This window comes from Bos grunniens, chromosome 2 (assembly GCF_055505025.1).
Source record: "Bos grunniens cultivar Pamir isolate PY7600 chromosome 2, Bosgru_T2T1.0, whole genome shotgun sequence".
Classification (NCBI taxonomy): Eukaryota; Metazoa; Chordata; class Mammalia; order Artiodactyla; family Bovidae; genus Bos; species Bos grunniens.
Genome location: NC_141166.1, coordinates 122,404,224 through 122,420,397, shown reverse-complemented (window position 1 = coordinate 122,420,397; position 16,174 = coordinate 122,404,224). Strand labels below are relative to the sequence as shown.

At 38.6% G+C, this 16,174-nt stretch overlaps 1 protein-coding gene across 2 annotated transcripts in view; it reads right to left on the bottom strand.

The window, feature by feature from the left end:
- Positions 1–16,174, bottom strand: part of PPP1R1C (protein phosphatase 1 regulatory inhibitor subunit 1C) — a 127,781-nt gene that overhangs the window by 23,126 nt on the left and 88,481 nt on the right. The gene's annotated exons all lie outside the window — the stretch shown is intronic.

Genomic DNA, 16,174 nt, shown 5'->3' with positions numbered 1-16,174 from the left:
GTGTATCTATTTGATACACATCTCTGAGTTCTTCTACAGGAATTAAGGCTCCCACCCAGGTGGAGGATGGTAAATTCAGCCTGAGCAAATCATGTGGACCCCACTTTGGAACCAGAAGGCTGATGGTTGTGATTCCTGAAACTCCACCCTGTTACCTCACCAGCAGTCAACCCAGAAGAAAGTCACACAGCCTGTGGACCTCTCTCCAAATCCTGCCTGTAAAAGCTTCTTCCCTGAAGCCCATTGGGGAGTTTGGATCTTTTGAGCATGAGCAATCCCTTTCTCCTTGCAAGGCCCTGCAATAAATAATCCTTCCTCCACTCCAAAAGGGTTTGGGTTTGTTTGACCTTTTTGTGTTGGGCACACAAATTTGAGTTTGGCAACAGTACTACATATTTAGGAAAAAAAAATCCATGTGTAAACGGAACTAAGCATTTTAAACTCTCTTTATTCAAGCGTCAACTTTAGTTTTTTTTCCCACTATGACACACAATTTCTCATTCTTGTTGGGCCAACATCTCATTCTTCTAGTCATAATGTATTCCTAATTGAAGTTATCTTCATTCCCAAGATTTACTTCCATTCCCTTGCAATATATTTTGATAAACACTTTAACAAAAAAAAAATCCCCTAAAGAATATGGCTTCTTTTCTCATAGTCTCAGGAAAGCTTCAAGCAATGACAATTTTAATCCAGGTGTCAAAAAACACAATGATAGATGGAGATGATTCAGAAAATTAGGACTTGGTACCGCTTCTTACATCATAATATTTAGACAGCTGCCTGTTCTCTGCCTATTTGGAGAGCTGATGCTACTTAGGAATAAGGCAGATATTTTTCTATGACTGTACTGATTTCAAATATTCTAAAGTACTTTTCCCATAAATTATGGAGATGTCCTAGGAATTCCAACTTCTTCTGAGTCTTGGACCAATATTATTGCAAAATTGCAAATGACCTTAGTTCTGATTTTTTTTTCCCTAGAAAACATAATTGCCAAAAGAATGTAGAGTGACAGATTACATCTGTTGAAGAGTCAATTACTGGAATCAAAATTTTCAGGTTTTTTATAAACAAAGTTATTTTAGGGTATTTATTATGATAGCCTAGTTATTTTTAGATATTTGTTCTTAGGTTAATACTCTGTACACAAATAAGTGTAGATTAGTACGTGTTGAGACAGAACAGCTTGTACCTTTTTGCTATACACCAAATACCATATTATAGGAAGCTACAACCATCATATTTGAAGAAAAACCAAACTTAATGAGCATTTTTTTTCTATTTCTTGTACGAAGACTCCAAATTAAGAAGTGATTGTGTTTCAAAAATATGCTTGTAAGATGTTTATATTTTTCTATAAGGAGAGATATAAAATACAAGAAATTTTATTTTTCAGGACTGCAGACATACAAATCCTCCAGAAGACCTACATTAGCTATTTTGATAAACTCATTCATACTGGATGCTGGGGCTCTAGGGTTTGTGCTCTCACTGGCATCAATGATTCAGGAAAAAAAAAAAAAGATTGGTTATTATGCATGTGATAAAGAAGAGAAACAGGTTTGCTTTTGGAAGAGAAGAAGGATTGAGATCTGGAGGAGCTAGGCAGCACCTGAGGGGAGAGGAGTGAAGAGAGGATAGATGCTGGATCCCACGACAGGCAGGAGGGACCTGGAATACAGACTTGAAAGAAAAGAGGTCACTCGGTAAGATTTTGAGAGAGTTTATCATGGAGTATTTGATATTAAACCTCTCCTCTCTTTATCTGATGAAATTGCCAGTAAATTCTACATTTCTATTTACACCTATATGCAATAAATATGTTCAAGAAGTGGGAAGAGAAAATTGGGAGGAGCATAGTTTGAGATTCATGACAGTTATTCAGGAAAGCCTGCAGTGCCTATTTATCCCATAAAGATCCAGGAACAACAGTTCCTTTTTAAAATGTTTTATTATTGAACTGTTTCTTATTCTGCCTCAAGGCTGATGCTTCACTGTATAAAAACAGCATCAGTAAACACAGTATATTGCACATTTAAGAATATTGTTCTTCATCTGACACTGTACAACTAACAAAAGCTCTTCTCCACCACCAGTTATTTCCAATGGGAAGATCATTAGGTATTTTAACCCAAATCCAGGGGTGGCTGTAAGCAAGTTACAATATTATATAAGACATAAGAAAACAATGTCATCCTTGAATTACAAATTTTTTATAACTAGTTTTTAACCACAGATAACTTCAGGAATTTTGAATATTATAACTGGTGCATGCCTGTTAAGTTGCTTCAGTCATGTTGAACTCTGCAACCCTATGGACAGGAGCCCACCAAGCTCCTCTGTGTCCATGGGATTCTCCACATAAGAACACTGGTGTGGGTTTCCAGTGCCCTCCTCCAGGGGATCTCCCTGACCCAGGGATTGAACTCATGTCTCTTATGTCTCCTACATAGGCTTCCCTAATGGTTCAGATGGTAAAGAATCTGCCTGCAATGCTGGAGATGTGGGTTCTATCCCTGGGTTGAGAAGATCCCCTGGAGGAGGGCATGGCAACCCACTCCAGTATTCTTGCCTGGAGAAAATCCATGGACAGAGGAGCCTGGTGGGCTACAGTCTAAGGGGTCTCAACAAGTCAGATGTGACTGAGCGACTAAGTTCAGTACAGCGCCACCTGGGAAGCCCATTATAATTGGAGCCTAACCTAAAAGTTATAAATTAACAGAAAGTGTCTCAGTCATGTCTGACTCTTTACAGTCCATGGAATTCTCCAGGACAGAATACTGGAGTGGGTAGCCTTTCCCTTCTCCAGGGATCTTCCCAACCCAGGGATCTAACCCAGATCTCCCGCATCATGGGAGGATTCTTTACCAACTGAGCCATAAGAGAAGCCCACCAATGCTGGAGAGAGTAGCCTATCCCTTCGCCAGTGGATCTTCCCGACCCAGGAACCAAACCAGGGTCTCCTGCATTGCAGGCAAATTCTTTACCAACTGACCTAAAGGTTATAAAGTGCTGTGAAAAAGATGCATAGAGTTTATCTGAAATAATTAGCAATTTACAGGGTATTTTCTACAAGTAACATATGTAGCAAGTAATTTCTTTTGCTAAAAGTTGCTTTTAAAAAATTTACCCACCATTAATTTAAGACAACAATCTTAGATTAAGTTGTTTCAAACTATTCAGGGGTTCTGTCTTCACTCCTCAATAGATCTTATGTATTTTTTTCATATGCTTCTTCACTTATCTAGTTGTGCAGGGTTATTGAGTGTCATCTTGATCAGCCAATGGTCTTCATAACAAGATTTATTGATAAGTCCTGGACTTTCTGCTAATTTCATTCATTTCAGTTACTTCTGATAGAGGAGTCGAGAGTTCACTAGCAGTTTTCACACTTTCCAAAGCACCAAATTCCTCGTTTTTTGTTCAATTTTGTTCTAATTTCAGACAAACTACAGTAAAGCACAACTCCCAAAGCTTCCTGTGCAAAACTGCCATTTCCCACTACTCCAACACTGTTTTCTGTTATTCTCCATTAAAGCGCATTGTGAGAATTCACGCTCCCAAAGCCATTTGGCAGCGAAGACATTGAGAGAGCCCTCGCCTCCCGCCTGCAGCCTCTAGGTCGGACTGAGCACACAGGTGTAGGCGTCAGTGCAGGCGTGCAGAATACAGCATGCAGGGCACGTGCTCCAAGCTCCGCATAGTCCACGTGCCGTGCCACGTGTCACGTGCTCCGCGTTCACCACATACTCGGCGAGGAGGGCTACAGCCATAGTTCCATTTTAAGCCAGATCCAGACTGGAGTCGCTTGTGATCAAATGCTTTTCAAGTTATGATGGGAGGTTCCAGAAGCCATTTCTTCACATCCCATCAATTCCACCAAAAGAATAAAGGAGCGAACCAGTCCCTCAGTCCCACAGTAAGCCAGCGTTTAATTTTCTTGGTCCACTCAAAATTGGTTTAAGGTGAGGGGGCAGGGAGGAAGGAAAGAAAGGATTCTCATTATCTGTTCTATGTATTAGCGATAAATTCCAGTTTGTGATATTTCCTATGATGTACTTTAAAACACCTCATGGAGTATGTGATATGCATGTGCATGTACAGGAATGAATCTGTGATAATTTTATAACCCCCTTAGGGAGGGTTTATTAATAATATCAAGTAAGCTAATCAGGACTAATACTCCAGGGAGTTAGTATTTGAAGGACCCTAATGGAATACCGGCTGCAAGAAGATCCAACCATTCTAAAGGAAATCAGTTCTGGGTGTTATTTGGAAGGACTGATGCTAAAGCTGAAACTCCAATACTTTGGCCACCTCATGCGAAGAGTTGACTCATTGGAAAAGACTCTGATGCTGGAAGGGATTGGGGGCAGGAGGAGAAGGGGACGACAGAGGATGAGATGGCTGGATGGCATCACTGACTCGATGGACGTGAGTCTGAGTGAACTCCGGGAATTGGTGATGGACAGGGAGGCCTGGTGTGCGGCGATTCATGGAGTTGCAAAGAGTCGGCCATGACTGAGGGACTGAACTGAGCCAAACTGAATGGAAAACTGACATAAAAGCACCATTTATAACTCCGGTCAATGCCAAAATGTTTTAATTAGCATATAATATGCTAGAAATTTTTCTTCAGGGAAATAAGTGGTGTTCAAGATATGTTTACTGACTAGTTATGTTGAATGGGCACCGTTGTATTTGCATGAACAGAATTTAAGAATCGAGTAAACCTAATAGTACACATTCTTCAAAGTGGAATCAAGTTTTGGAATTCCAGTCTGTTCTGTGTGTGGTCTTTGTCACTTGATTCAGACTAAAGTTTGAATTAATCTTGCCCTTAGAAAATTTCCCCCTTTGCCTTGAGTTAAACCTTTCTCACAAGTTGCTTGTTGAAGATCCTGAAAGAGCAGAGTGCTGAGATGCATTATTTCAGAACAACTTGTATGGTTTTGAAGGAAGGATCTTCTTGTTAACAAATATTTACATGTGTAACAGAATTAGGAGCCAGCCATGCTGATTATCTGAAGGAAAGAAATTCTAAATAAAACTGCAAATATAATGGCATAGAGGCTGGAGGCAGCTTGAAAATGGAAGAGGGCCATTGAGGACAGAAAATAGGAGTACATTTGAAGCCAAGTGGAGAGTTGTGAAGGGAGGCCGGAGGATTGAAGCAGCTAGTTCCTGGGGGATCTAATTAGCCATGGTGAAGAGTTTAATCTGTTTCTAAGGACAAGAGAAACCCCATTGGAACACAAATTACTTGTTAGTTGAATATTATCAATGTCTTGGATTGCAGATACATTTGCCTGAAAAGTCCAGGCAAGATGAAACAACCATACTACACAAAACATTAGCTCAAGTTCTGTTATTGAACCATGCTATTTATCATTAATTGGAATTGACAGTGGACTTAGAGGTTAAGGATACCACAGAGAGTGGTGAGGACCTCGGCAAATGAAGACCACATACTTCATCTTGTGAGCCTATGTCCTGGGTGGTGGTGATGAGGGGACAGCCTCAAATCAGATTCAGGTGATGGTGGTCATGCTGAGATGTGAGTCGTGTCCCTCCGCCACATCCTCCTGTTTTCCAAGACAAGTTTTCTGAATCACTGCATTAAATCTAATGTTTAAATGATGTGTGTGTATTAGTTGCTCAGTGGTGTCCGACTCTTTGCAACCCCATGGACTGTAGCCTACCAGGCTTCTCTGTCCATGGAATTCTCTAGGCAAGAATACTGGAGTGGATTGCCATTCCCTTCTCCAGAGGAACTTCCAAACCCAGGGATTGAACCCTGGTCTCCTGCATTGCAGGTAGGTTCTTTACCATTTGAGCTACAGGGAAGTCTGTTTAAATGATGGTGGCTGATTAAAAAGAAAATTAAATCATTATGTGAGATAGACAAATCATGAACTTATATGGGGCTTACATACTCCCACAAATAACCTCTGATCTATACAGGGAATGTTTAGCTTTCAGTACATATGAAATCTCTCTTGACCTTACTTTCCTTTTAAATTGCAACTTAATCATTCCTACTTTGCAGATAAAAGAATAAAATTTTTCAAGCTAACCCCAACACCTTTTAAATTCTACACTCTTAAAATCTTTTCATTCAACAAGCATTTATTGAGGGCCCACCATGTTGTAGGTGCTTGAAATGTATGAAAGAACAAACGATTAAAATTTCTGCCCCTGTGAACTTTAAAAAGTCCTGGGAGAACACTTATATTTAAATGGATAAGTGGGAATAGCAGGAAATGAAGAGGTCACAAAGGAGACTGAGGAGAAGTAGACAAATGGTAAAAGTAACAAATGTGTGAATTAGATAGTATTATAGAAAACAATCAGTTGATGCTGTAGAGACAAGACAAATAGAGCAAGGTAGGTAGAGTTAGTTGTGCTGATGGTCTTGGAAGGATTTCTGTGCACATCTCCAACTCCAGAATCATTAGGATCTGCCTCTGCTCTGTCGAGTACCTCTTTTTATCCTCTCTATTGTGTTCCTCCCCTCAGTTTATTAATGTACGCAAATGTAGTCAAGTATCTTCTATCCTAAAAATAAATAAAGCAAAAAGCTCCTTTAACCATACATATTTTTCTTGCTTCTATCTCATTCTTTGAGAAAGGAGCTGGCTACACTGTGGTCCCACTTTCTCATATCCTATCCACTCAACCACTTATTCAGATATGACTTCCACTTCAGTTTCTTTACCAAAACTGTTTATAGAGCAACTTTGATTGGCCTAATCCAACTGGTGTTTCTTTTTTTTTTTAAACTTTAATCGTATTTCACCATCCCTGTCTTTGCCACTGTTAAATGTTTACTCTTTCTTGAGGATTCAACTTCTCTTGGCTTCTGGGATATTTGACCATTGGGATATTTGACCTTCTGGGATATTTGACTCCTTGCTGCATTTGTTTACTCTTCCTTCTCAGTCTCCTTCATGTTCTGTTTTGTTGCATTTACTACCTCCTTGATAAATGTTAGTATTCCTCCAAATTAATTATTACTTCTTTAAGGCTAGAAAAATAGTCCTTCACCAGTAGTCATCAGAAACTCAACATATCCAAAACTAAATACTCATTTTTTTCCTCTTTTAACCCTGGACTTGGTTAACTGCTTTCAGTATTTGTTTCTATGAAAGAAAGGTAAAACTTTTAGATTATTTAATCAGCCCTGGGAAACAACAGGTTGCTTATTTTTATTTTCAAATTTTAAAGTTTTTATTTTGTAAAATAATGGTTTATATTCTTATGTAACTGTGAATATTGGCATGTGTAAATAGAGAATTAGGGTGTGAAAAATTAAACATTAGGTGTTATGAGAAATGTACTAGTTATCATCTGAAAGCGTTTGACTTTCAAAATCTGGCATATTGCCTAAATTTATCCTTCAAGAATTAAGTTTATATTGTCATTTCTGGAAAATTGCATCTGGAATGATTTTATCAATTCATCTTGGACTATCTTTTAAAATAAGATTCAGTTAAATATTAAGCACAGCATTTAAAGAAACTAAGCTTATCTGTTCATCAGAGCTTAGGGCAGAAAAAAATTCTCATCTGTTTTTCATCTGTTATAAATACCAAATGTCACCCAATTTATTACTTGTGTAAGGTTGAAGACATTCTTCACCTATTAACTCCTGCAGCCTTATTTTCAGAAAGTATACTCAACTGCATAGATTCACACACACATATATACACACACAAGACCAATGTATAGTTTAGGAGACCTGTTTAACAGTAAATTGCCGTAGCATCAGGTGAGAAAATGAATTTTCACTTTGGTCCCAAACTGCTACCCAATCAGCATTAGCATTTATCTTTATACAAAATATCATTGGATAGTTTTGTTAAGTCTCCACAGACAAGAATGTCCAAACAAAACATACATACTATGAACGTATACCAGAGGAAAATGAATTCATTTCATCTTGAGAGACTAAATATTTATACTTGAAATGTTTTGCTTTTGGTCAGGTTTTGAAATTAAAACCAGATTCAACTGTATAATTCAAATGTGTGAGTATGAAGAGAGAATATACTATAAGCAAGTAAAATGGAATATTGTATAAATTGCTTAAAAATATGTGTGCTCTTGGAAGATAATGCTGGGCATAGAGTAAAACTGAGAAGATTTATTTACTTAAAACATAAAGTTATACAGTCTGATTTTTAAGGATTGCCATGGACTATTATTCATTTTACTGGTTACAGAGTATATAATTAAGAATATTACCAAATTTATTAGCAGTATAGTGATGATTATTATGGTTTAAGAAAATTGCCATATGGTTATCATGTTACTCTTTGGCTACCTTTTATACTTTAAACACTGGCTTTGTGCTCTGTGATAAAAATGAGACTTTATAGAAATATCTACACCTGTAAATAAATATCTACATTTATAAAAAGGCAAAAAGCTAAATGTGAGACAAAACGCACAGTTCACAATTATGGTTATTGAAGAAATACATGAAACATTTGTCCAAAAGCTGGCATTTTTTAAAATTTCTTAGAAAAGGGCTAGCTTTTCCAACTTGGAATGTGCTTATAGCAAACGCTGACACTTATACTTGGAACAATTTGAGACACCTGGAGACTTACAGTAGTAGGGTCAGTTAAAATTGCAAATGAGAATTAATCTCTTCATTTTACTACCCTTTCTAAGAAGAGTGGGAGTGGTTTTGAAGGATTTGGCTTTCTCTATACCTACAACTTTAAACCAGAATTTACTGCTGATAGTCCTTTCTGTGGAAGTATTTAGTTGTTCTTGTGTTGAAATAATCTAAACAGCTGGAATCTACTTCATAATTGTCTGGCTCCAGCTGGACATGCTTCAGAAAGAAAAAAAAAAAACCCCTCTTGTTCAGAGCTAGGTTTTCACTATAATCACAGAATTTAGTTTACAAAACCAAGACATAAATGGTATTTCTTCCTGCATGGGGCTGGTTTGGCTAGGTTGTCTAGAGAGAAGAAACTCCAACTGCTTATTTTTTTCCTTTCCTCTAGCATTTGAGATTGTCTCACTCTATTAAAAAGGCCTGGAGGTCTGGGTGCTAGTGGGATTTTGTTAAGTAGTGTAAATGAATTTAAATAAGAAATGTTGTGTACACTAAGGAATGATTCTGACTTATTTAGGTCAAACAAGTTTATCGCCTTATTGCTACTAGAAAATCTGTTAGTGAAATTGTTTGTCTTTTTCTTGATTACATTAAACCAAACTTGTAGAGCTAAGGAAAGAACACAGTACTGAGGGGCAGAGACAAAGAAATAATCAATGTAGTTGAAATATCCGTGAAACTTTTGGGACAAGAGGAATCAAGCGATAAGAAAACTGCCAAACACTGAGTCAGCCTTGCCTGGTTGTGAGTGTCTATGTAATCAAGGGAAATCACAGGCTCCTTGGTTACAGCCTCATTCTGTGTTCCTCTCACCTTGACTGCTAACTGTGAACTCTGATGATTAAGCAGTGAGATGAACACCACCCCAGGGCTGCTATGGATGAACTTCAACAACCCTCCTCCAAACTTCACAAACTGGTTTCCAGTTTAGAAATCTGTTGAAACATGTGGACTAGAACATTTGTATATGAGTCCCAAACATGTGTGAAGGATCTGTACTTAATAGTCTAAAGCATGTTAGAATCTACCCATAGTAAAATCCCAAAGTAGAAAGTGAGAAGTTGTTGGTGAGACTTTACTTGTTATCCCAATAAACTACATGGAGAACATGCTCAAGGCAGTTGCCTGAGAGATCTGTTCATAAAGTTTTACATCTTCTGAGTATTGTCAGTTCACAATCAGAGAATGCATGTTGGTTTTTTAATTTTCAAATTAAAGTTGCAGGGAAACCTGCACAAAAGTTAAAAATAACTGCTGAGAACTACCAGAAAGAATGTCATTACTTAAAACATAGCCAACAGGTGATCACTCTGCTCCCCAAGTATGGTGCTGGCATTTGGAGCAGTTCATTTTAATGACAGACTTTGTTGCAGCAGGTCATTACCATCAGTCCATTTCCGAGTGTATCGTTATGCCCTATGGAAGCTCACTAACTACTTATCACCTTTGTGTAGCATATAAATTGGATTTCTAATTTTGAGCAAAAAAGAAAAATGTATGCTATTATAAAGTACAGGCTTGTGACCAAAGGTTGTGCCATGATTGATAAATCCATTTCTCATTCCATAAATCCATTTCTCACTCTCGTTCATTCATTCGGCAAGTAGTATGCTAAGTGTTAAATAGCCTACTAGGCTCTGGGGATCCAATAGTGACCAACATAGACATGATCTGTGCTTCATGGAGTTTAAAGTTACTGATTTCATTAATTTACTCAACAGGTATTTCTTTTTTTTAATTAATTTATTTTAATTGGAGGATAAGTACTTTACAATATTGTGATGGTTTTTTGCCATACATTGACATGAATCAGCCACGGGTGCACAAGTGGCCCCCCATCCTGAACCCTCTCCCTATCCCTCCCCACCCCATCCCTCTGGGTTTTCTAGAGCACCAGCTTTGAATGCCCTGCTTCATACACTGAACTTGCACTGGTCATCTGTTTTACATATGGTAATATACACATTTCAATGCTATTCTCTCAAATCATCTCACCCTTGCCTTCTCCCACATAGTCCAAAAGTCTGTTCTTTACATCTGTGTCTCTCTTGCTGCCTTGCATATAGGATCCATGTTACCATCTTTCTAAATTCCATATATATGTATTAATATACTGTACTGGTGTTTCTCTTTCTGACTTACTTCACTCTGTGTAATAGGCTCTAGTTTCATCCACCTCATATGTGTTCCACCTCATATAGCTGTTTCATATATGTCCACCTCATATAGCTGTTATGCAGGTCAAGAAGCAACAGTTAGAACTGGACATGCAACAACAGACTGGTTCCAAATTGGGAAAGGAGTACATCAAGGCTGTATATTGTCACCCTGCTTATTTAACTTACATGCAGAGTACATCATGAGAAACACTGGGATGGAGGAAGCACAAGCTGGAATCAAGACTGCAGGGAGAAATCTCAATAACCTCAGATATGCAGATGACGCCACCCTTATGGCAGAAAGCAAAGAGGAACTAAAGAGCCTCTTGATGAAAGTGAAAGAGGAGAGTGAAAAAGCTGGCTTAAAACTCAACATTCAGAAAACTAAGATCATGGCATCTGGCCCCATCACTTCATGGGAAATAGATGGGGAAACAGTGGAAACAGTATCAGAATTTATTTTTGGGGGCTCCAAAATCACTGCAGATGGTGACTGCAACCATGAAATTAAAAGACACTTGCTCCTTGGAAGAAAAGTTGTGGCCAACCTAGACAGCATATTAAAAAGCAGAGATATTACTTTGCCAACAAAGATCTGTCTAGTTAAAGCTATGGTTTCTCTTGTAGTCATGTATGGATGTAAGAGTTGGACTCTAAAGAAGTCTGAGTGCTGAAGAATTGATGCTTTTGAACTGTGGTGTTGGAGAAGACTCTTGAGAGTCCCTTGGACTGCAAGGAGATCAAACCAGTCAATCCTAAAGGAAATAAGTCCTGAATATTCACTGGAAGGACTGATGCTGAAGCTGAAACTCCAATACTTTGACCATGATGCAAAGAACTGATTCATTGGAAAAGACCTTGATGCTAGGAAAGATTGAAGGCAGGAGGAGAAGGGGACGACAGAGGATGAGATGGTTGGATGGCATCACTGACTCAATGGACATGAGTTTGAGCAAGCTCTGGGAGTTGTGATGGATAGGGAGGCCTTTTCACTTTCATGCATTGGAGAAGGAAATGGCAACCCACTCCAGTATTCTTGCCTGGAGAATCCCAGGGACAGGGGAGCCTGGTGGGCTGCCATCTATGGGGTCTCACAGAGTCGGACACGACTGAAGTGACTTAACAGCAGCAGCAGCAGCAGCAGGGAGGCCTGGTGAGCTGCAGTCCATGGGGTCACAAAGAATTGGATCTGACTAAGTGACTGAACTGAATTTATTCAACAGATATTTCTTGAGAGCTACCACATGCCAGGCATTCTTCTGTAATGAAATATGCAAGTAAATAGAAAGAAATCCTGCCCTTGTTTTAGCTTCTTCTCAGTGAGAAAGTCAGATAATAGCACCAAACCTGATGAATAAGTGATAAAATATTCTAGAAGATAAAAGTATCTTTTGAAAATATAGAGCAGAGGAAAGGAGCAGGAGTTGAGTTTGAGTGGTTGTAGTTTAAATACGTTGACATTGCATGCGTGCTCAATCATATTGGACTCTGAGAACCCATGGACTATAACCTGCCAGGCTCCTCTGTCCATGGGATTTCCCAGGCGAGAATACCTGAGTGGGTTGCCATTTCCTTCTCCAGGGGATCTTCCTGACCCAGGGATTGAACCTGCATCTCCTGTGTTTCCAACATTGTAGGCGGATACCCAACTGAGCCATTGGTATTTCCAATTTAAATACAGTAGTCCTCTTAAGGAGCCGACACTTTTGAGAAAAAACTTGAAAGAACTAGGGAGTTGGCCATGCAGACATCTAGAGAAAGAAAGTGTTCAGGCAGGAGGAACAGAAAGTACAAAGGCCCTAGGGCACAGAGATGACTGACATTTGCAGGGAACAAAATAAGAAGCCATCGTGCTTCAAGCAGAATGAGCTAGTGGAGGAGTAGCAGGTAGAAAGGTCAGAGAGGTAACAGGGATCCAAATTCTGAGCCTTGACATCCTTATCAGGACAAAAAGAATCACTCTTGTTGATGTATTAATATACACTGTAGTGTACAGAATGATGATGTAATAATATACTGTGGCATACAAAAGTAAAAACAGACCCATGAAGAGGGAATTGCAGTAATCCAGGTGAAGAATACTGATGGTTCAAACAAAACAGGAGGGATTGTGAGAGGTGGCTGAATATTTTCTGAGAGTAGAACCAAGGGATTCCCTGAGAGACTGGACATCAAATATGAGAGTTGAAGTCAAAGAAGGAGGTTTTGGTCTAAGCAGCTAGAAGAATGGAGATATCTTTCACTGGGAGGAAGTTAGTAGGGGACAGGAGATGATCACGGTTTTTGTAGGGGATGTATTGATGTCTGTTCATACCCAAAGGAATATTCTTTATATTTCCAAGATAGTTTGAAATGCATATATGGAATTTAGAGGCTATAAATTTGAAAATCATTTGTACATAAAGGTATATGGAACCGTTAGGCTGGATGCGATTTCTAAGAGGGTGGATATATGAATCGAGATGAGGACTGAGACTAATCCCTGGGTCACACCACCATTGAGAGGTCTGAGTGAGGAGGATGAAAGAACAAAAGAAACAGAGAAGGAGCAGCCATTGAGGTAGATGGAAACCTTGGTAGGTGTGGTGCTTGGGAACCAAGGAGAGAAAGGGCACTGCGGAGGAGAAAGTGTTCAACTGTGTCATATCCTGTGTCATATCCTGTGGCAAGACTCCACCACAAGATTTAGCATACCAAGGGAAGACAAAAAAAATCATTAAAAATACGATTAAAATCATGAAAGACCATTTTTAATGGACTGTTTTAGTGATATGTAGAAATGTTTCTTTCCCCACACTCTCACAAAATGCAAATATTAAATTTTTAAAGGGAATTTAAAATATATAGGTTGTTTTATTTTTCTTCAATTATGAAAGATAGCTTTTTTTTTCTTTGCTTGGGGAACTAATTTTTTTTTTATAAATTATTCACATCTTTATTTTCCTTTTAAAGTATCAGCATGATTTTTCCTTGATTAAGAGAGCTCTTGATATAACGATGGTAACATTCTGTCTGTCATGTTTTACAGTCTGCAGTTTATCTTTCAATAATGTCTTGGCTCTCAGAATTTTTTTTATTTATTTCTGTAGTTCTCTCACTTTTTTTCTTTGTAACTTTTTAACTTTTCATTTGAGCTTCCCTGGTAGCTCAGACGGTAAAACGTCTGCCTGCAATGTGGGAGACCCGGATTCGATCCCTGGGTTGGGAAGATCTCCTGGAGAAGGAAATAGCAACCCACTCCAGTACTCTTGCCTGGAGAATCCCATGGACAGAGGAGCCTGGTAGGCTACAGTCCACAGGGTCGCAAAGAGTCGGACACGACTGAGCACTTTTCATTTATGTCTTAGATGAGTTTTGTAAATATATTTCCAGACTCAATATTTCATATGTGTGCATTGAATTCATGTATCAACATTGTTTCCTTGTTATTTTATACTATCATTTAAGAATTTTATTCTATGATATATCTAGAGTTTATTTTTAATGTATTTATCAGTACACCTTCATTTGACCAAAACACTAAAATATACTGGAGGGCAAAATAGTCCAAATGTGCATGTTATGTGATCAGCTTTATTATCTGTACCTTCTCTGTTTTAAAACAGTTTCCCTTCAGGCATGTTGCAGTGTAGTTTTTCATTGAAGGAACACCAAATATTTGAACTTCAACAAATATAACTGAGGTCAATTCTGTCATACAGTCAAAGCAGACAGTTGCCTTAGGCAGCAAAAACATTCCACACATCAAATTCTTTAGGGATTGTTTTTAATGTAAGAAGCTAGAGGCAATAAAATACAAGGCATTTCCCATTTTCTCAAAAGAGAATTAAACCAGAATTTAATTATCTCTTAGAAGTATTGTCTTTGGCATCTATATTCATGTTTATATTCCAGTAGGGCTGGAGGGTAAAGCTACATAAAATAGTAATGAACATTTTAGGAAACAATTTAGTGGCTACCCATTTCTTATAATTAAAGGATAAATATTAAGAGTATGTTATTTTTATTGAAAAGAGATGTGTGTGTTTGTGTGCATGGAGATGAAAGTGTGTCTAAGAGAAAGCTTGCAAAATAAAATAGATAAGAAAAAGTTAATTTTTATCTCTAACTTGTCTCTTGCAATTAGAAGGCTCAAAACAAACGATTGAAAATATGAAAATTCCATCTTGCTTTTGTAATTTGATTTTTCCTAGGCTAAGAAAATGGCAACCCACTCCAGTATTATTCCCTGGAGAGTCCTGTGGACGGAGGAGCCTGGTGGGCTGCTGTCCATAGGGTCACACAGAGTCAGACACGACTGAAGTGACTTAGCATGCATGCATGCACTGGAGATAGAAATGGCAACCCACTCCAGTATTCTTGCCTGGAGAATCCCAGGAACAGAGGAGCCTCGTGGGCTGCCGTCTATGGCATCGCACAGAGTCGGACACAACTGAAGTAACTTAGCAGCAGTTAGCAATCTGAGGAATTAATGAGAGTTTAAAATCAGTAATATTTCAAGTCTCTTTTTTAACTCTTGGACCCACTTAAGGCCTCTAAAAATCCAGTCTGCCCTGGGCCTATGCCAAGGTGTTCACGACTTTGTCAGGGTGTAATGTGCAGCAGTGTTCACAAAGGAGTGTCGGGCTGTCTTGCTTCTGTCCCTCTAGGTACCACAGTCTCCCACTGGGTGTCACCAGATTCCACTCAGTGCTTCAGTTTCCTTCCAATGTGGTACAACTTTGGTCCATAACCTACTGTCAACTAGGGTCTGCCTGACACCAAAATGGAGGGAAGTGGAGAAAAATGTTTGTAGGGCAGAATGTGCTTTCTCCCTTCATGTTGCTGTTGATTAGGCCTTCAGTGCCCAACAGAGCCTTTACTGAAACAATTCTTTCATTCTCTTAGTTTCTCTTGTATTTCTCTTGGTCTTTTTAATGTTTCTATTGCTAGTATAGTCAAATATATTCAGTATTTCTTGAGCCCATATTCTTCTAAGACTTAGATACAAGCCAATAAAGACAGATGAGGAAACCCATGTGAGTGATAGAATGGACCCTATGCCCAGAGTCAGCCCTCACTCACACTTTTCCCAGATCAAGCTGAAACTCAGAGTCTGGCCTTTGTCCTTCAGAGCAACTTTCCCACAGTGATTTCTATGCCAGACACACAAAAAGATGCTGTACAGACAATGTTTCATAATTTTTCCAGACATAATATGAGTCCTTAAAAACCAGATGAGATTTTTTGCTATAAAATATTTTTATAACTATACCACCTCTGATCACATTTCTAAGTTCTGTCACTATAAGGGCAAATTATTCCAGCATCACATGCACGCATTTATCTGTAAATTTATGCATCTTTAGCATTTATCTGTCCTGTATATGAAATTCCTAAC